The 5,726-nt window shown below is 31.2% G+C and overlaps 1 protein-coding gene across 1 annotated transcript in view; it reads left to right on the forward strand.

Moving 5' to 3' along the window:
• LOC111685206 (lateral signaling target protein 2 homolog) overlaps nucleotides 1–5,726 on the forward strand; it is an 11,678-nt gene that overhangs the window by 4,599 nt on the left and 1,353 nt on the right. The gene's annotated exons all lie outside the window — the stretch shown is intronic.

Here is a 5,726-nt window from a genome sequence, read left to right on the forward strand (position 1 = left end):
TTTGTTTGTTTGTTTGTTTGTTTGTTTGTTTGTTAGTTAGTTAGTTAGTTAGTTAGTTAGTTAGTTAGTTAGTTAGTTAGTTAGTTAGTTAGTTAGTTAGTTAGTTAGCTTGTTAGTTAGTTAGTTATTTCATGATACATTTCTGAAAACTATAACCTTAAGGTTTTCGACCCTTTCAAAAACTACTGGGTTTCTACTCATGACTGCTAATGATGAGGATGTTTGTTTTGTAATCATGTTCTTTGTTGACTCTTGTGTTAAAAAATATAAAAAATAGTTAATGATGTTTTTGTTTTGTTGCTGTTACAATTCAAATTGTCATGGTCTGTTATAATTGTAAATGACAATCATATTTTTTTTTTTTGGTCTTCTGTCTTTCCCACATTTCTGGGTTCAAACGATAAAAAGTTGCTGATAAAACAATTGCAGCTAAAGTAATAATGCAATTGTGGAATGCAGTTTATGAATAGATAACACTGGACATAGATCCAGTGAAAATGTCCAATTTCATAGTGAAAAATGAGAAAATAAATTGACTTTTCAATGTTTACTGTTCAAATTTGAGATGACTGTTCGAACGATTGTTAAACAAAACTTTAATCTCCAATATTTGTTGATCAAATTCAGGATCAGTTCAATGAAAGCAATACCTTTAACTTGTGACAAATGGCTCGATAATATTGATGTTGTAGAGTGGAAATGACAAGACTAATCATGATCTTGATCTGTTGTAAGATCGTTTCAATACTCTATTCTTAAGTATTCGATCATAGATTTCGCTGAACTCGAGACGAGCTCCTCTAATTTGAATAATCCATAGCTTGTACTTTTAAATCGTATTTTCACTTGTTGTTAATCTAATTAGAAATGGCAGTTTAAACGATCCGTTAACGCCCTATTTTAGATAATCAAATGCGGGGGATCATTTTAACACTCCACACTTTAATATCCGATGTAAGACATCGCTGAACTCGAGACTAACGCGTCTAGTTTGACTAACATCAGCATATGCTTTTTAATATGGACTAACGCTTTGGTTAATCCAAGCATATGCTTTTAAATGGTATGAACGATCATTTAAACGATCGTTAAGCTCCTCTCATAATTATTTTATCAAAAACATCGCTAAACTCAAGATGAGAGTTGAAATGATCGCTAAACGATCTGTTGTATATAATCAAATAAGAAGGATCATTCTACTCTTTAGTATTCGTTGTGAGACATCACTGAACTCGAGACTAATGCTTTGACTAATCCAAGCATATGCTGGCAATGGTATGAACGCTGAACACAAGATGATTGAACAAACTGAGTCAAATAATTCTAAATCGAATTTTAAGTTGTTGATGATCAAACGACTGTTAGAACGATGGGTAAACTCTGCTGAAAAATCCAGATTATGTACATACCATCGACTAAGGTTTAGATACGTGGGTTGCTCGCTAATAGGCGAGTTCACTTAGAAGCCGTTTGTGATACTCTTAGAATTGCTATTCCCTTTTATTAAGAGAATGGTTACCCTCCCTAACTACTACTTTGTTTGTTCGGTCTGCTTGAAGACCAGCCGGTGTTTCGAATAAAACCGATCATTTTTACTAGTGACGCATCTCAGAGACAGATCATGGAAAAGAGCTTTACAAAGATAGTGTAGTCTATGATTTTATAAAGCTGGGCAGTCACATAGAAGGTGTTGTATCAATTCCACTTCTTCTTCTTCTTCAGCTTCTACAGTAGCTATAAGTATTCGATGTGAGACTTCGCTGAACTCGAACTAACGCATTTAGTTTAGTCATATGCTTTTAAATCGTATGAACGATGGTAAAACGATTGTTAAGCTCCTCTCTACAGTGCCCAGTAATTATAGCAGTTAGAAGCCTAATCGAGTTCTTACTGAGAGTCCAGAGAGTCCCAAAATTATCTGCTGTCAGAGTAGGCCAGAGCAGTCACGAGTTCCTTTTCAATCAAAGCCTAGTTATCTAACATCAGGGGAGTTTGGATGTTCTTTTTGCGTAAGAGTTAAGTCTTGGGAAAACCTTTTGGTTGCGTATTCATCAAACATTGCATTTCCTTGGATGTCTATATGTTCTACAACCTATATCATCTCAAAGTGGTGTTGTGTCGGTTGTGCCAAAGATTTAATACAATCGAGAAGATATTGAAGTTAAAAGCCTTGGCCTTAGACTTAAGTAAAGGGAATTTTTCATTGGAAATTGAACCTCTATCCATTCCAAAAGACATTTCTCTCTAACTTAGTCAAAAAGGGTCAAGGTTCAACAGTTGTAGGGTTTCCAAATTATATTTAATGTGTAGTGTCAATTTATTTTAAACTTCACTGTTTATTTTAAAGTCTCAAGACATGGCGAACAGTTGGCCCACATATTTTAGCAGACAATAAACAAAATTCCTGTCATAATTACGCAGATAAAGCAAAATGAAATTATTATTTTCACATTTAATTTCAATCAACACTTGGTTATTACGATAAAAAGGCAATTAATAAATGAAAATAATTCATAAAAAAAACTACAATTCAAGACTCAAAAAAAAAACTGTACATTTGACAAAGAAGACTGAAAAAAATTCCAGTATTAAACTACAAAACCCTCATCAAGTATTGTTTAATATTAATCAGTTTTTAATTATTTCATCACTTGTAAAAGTATTAGGTTTCATGCACAACAAAATCAAAATGAAATGAAGCTGTTAGCACAACATTTTTGAAAACTTATGTTGAGCTTAAAGAGAAGGATTTGAAATATCACCCCTGTTAAAGAAAAAAGAACGAAGTTTTGAAAAAAACAGGCTAATAAATAAACCAAACTTATTATAAGATCAAGGTCGTTACCAAAAGACCCTACTGTAAAGTTTAATAAGTTGTCTATCAGTTGTGCGCTAATTTCATACAACAGACAATATGTATTAACTTAACACATCAAGACAAAATCATCAATTAATTTCCCTACAAATTCTCCTTAGAATAATCTTTACTTAATTAGTTTAATTCACAAAACACACCCTCCGTATTAACTACAAAATTTCAATTATAAGAAATTCCTGTAAAATAAAAACTTAACTAATAGTGTTAAATAAAACTGGTATATGTAGCACAACATTTGCAACCCTTTTTCTCAAAATCTCCAAAAAAAAAAACACATGTAAAACAAAAATTTATTTATTCCACAAAGAAGGGCAAAAAAAACAAACTGCTAAAAACAAAGGGCACAGACACTTTGTCTTACGTTAAACAATATTCAAATTCAATTCAATTTCAATTTGTTGTTATTGTAAAGTAACGGGCATGACAACGCCTTGAACATATAACAATGACAGGAACTCGAGGAAATTAGCGCGCTTGTCTGTCAAATTTAATTTCACTTTGATATGTCACTTGTACTGTGGGTTTGTTTACTAGTAGTGGTAGTAGTAAATACTTTGTACTTAGAACTTAAAACAATATTAAGGTTAAAATTATGCATTTTTGTTGTTGTTCCAATGCAGCTTTTGTGGTTGTCATTTGTACTAAGAGAGGGAGCAGGAAGCAAAAAAAATATGTATGCAATTGTGCATACAACAATGAAGTTTAAAGGAATGACTTCTATAACTAAATACGTAATTAAAACTAAACTAGAACAGAACTAGAACAGAACTAGAACCGAACTAGAACCGAACTAGAACAGAACTAGAACAGAACTAGAACAGAACTAGAACAGAACTAGAACAGAACTAGAACAGAACTAGAACAGAACTAGAACAGAACTAGAACAGAACTAGAACAGAACTAGAACAGAACTAGAACAGAACTAGAACAGAACTAGAACAGAACTAGAACAGAACTAGAACAGAACTAGAACAGAACTAGGACAGAACTAGAGCAGAACTAGAGCAGAACTAGAAGAGTACTAGAACAGAACTAGATCTGAACTAGATCTGAACTATAACAGAACTAGAACAGAATTAGAACAGAACTAGAACAGAAATAAAACAGAACAGAACAGAACTAGAACTAGAACAGAACTGGAACAGAACTAGAACTAGAACTAGAACAGAACTAAAACAGAACTAGAACAGAACTAGAACAGAACTAGAATGATCAGTGATTGCAGGTTTGCCACAATCGTTCTGTTAGATCTATTCTTTAGTAGAGAAATTTTCTGAATCTGATGAAATTAAAAGATCTGATATTCAGCATAAAGATCAATGATTAAGGCTTAAAAATTCTTCTTTTACATAAATTATAAAGAACGGTGATGGTTTCATTAGAAATCGTGTTAAACTTAAAATTTTCAAAAATTCTTTTAAACTCGCGTTTTAACTTATTATTATTGAAATCAATCAAGTTTCTTGTAACTTATATTGTTATTTATGCTATTTTTAATTTAATTTTATTTTTCTATAATTTGCATAATTATTAAACATGATAAACAAATTAATAATAATAAAATTTAGATGACAAAAATTTTCAGATTTTTTCCAAACGTAATTTGTTATAATGACTTTAGCTATATATTCACACAAAGCTTAAACAAATTAGTGGCTGTAAAATAAATATTGAAAATAAAATAATATAATTAAAATAAATAAACAAAGAAAACAAAAAATAAATTCATTACGTTCAGTACAATTGGTCGGATGGTTGGACAGTTGGTTGGATAAGTAGATGTTTGGTTAGCTGACTGACTGACTGACTGGCGGGAATGTTTGTTTAACTGGCTTATAAGCCTCTAAGTGTTTTATTTACATTTTAAAATTAACAGTAGGGCAACGTAAAAGTAGACAAAATTAAATTTTTAAATCACTTTTTTTAAGAAAACAAAATTTTTCAAAATGAACAAAAATATGAAAACAGTTTAGCTACTTTTGCTGCCCACTGTTATTTATTTATGACTTTTGCATCAAAAAAATTGTATCGGAAGTCAATTGTTTTCTTTCTACACAAAATGCCATTGCATTTCATGAAGAAAATAATCATTTTTAAAATTGCAACAGAAATCAAAATCTACTTACGTTGCAATAACAAACTGTAATAAAAATTCTCGTTTTTTTATAAAACATATACAGACTTGAAAAAATGACACATCATATTGTAAAAATAACAAAAGGTGTTGGAATCTTTCAGCTGTAGAAAAATAAAATCAGAAATAATATTCAAAATCAAATCTGTTATATGAAATAATTTTTAATCCGTTCGTACGCTAATTACTTGACACAACACACTTGTGTTTTGTCCTACTACAAGCCCAGCAGTTCGTTGTAGCAGTTACCAATGATAACTTAGAGCTTCAATCATGTATGCGCAAGCTACATTGCATGAACAACCTTGACATCCATATGAACGTATGGATGTGCTGAGTGAGCTGAAGCCCACAAACTTTTTCAAAGCAACTGAATTTTTATTTATGACAAACAATGTTCAAATTTTGCAAGAAGATTTCTAATATCCGTGTGAATCTTTTGAGAAAGTGTGCCTGGACTTCCAAAAAGTTACAAAACTTCGTATACATGGGTATTACCATGCTCGCTTACAAATAGTTTAGTTTCTGAGAAGAAATTGTATACGTCTGCTGTGTTAAAAAAGTAAGTACTTACATAATATATTATTTGTAAGTCGTGTTTAGACTCATACAAAGTAACGGTACGATAGATAGATAGATAGATAGATAGATAGATAGATAGATAGATAGATAGATAGATAGATAGATAGATAGATAGATAGATAGATAGATAGA

The sequence above is a fragment of the Lucilia cuprina genome, chromosome 3, assembly GCF_022045245.1.
Source record: "Lucilia cuprina isolate Lc7/37 chromosome 3, ASM2204524v1, whole genome shotgun sequence".
Lineage (NCBI taxonomy): Eukaryota > Metazoa > Arthropoda > Insecta > Diptera > Calliphoridae > Lucilia > Lucilia cuprina.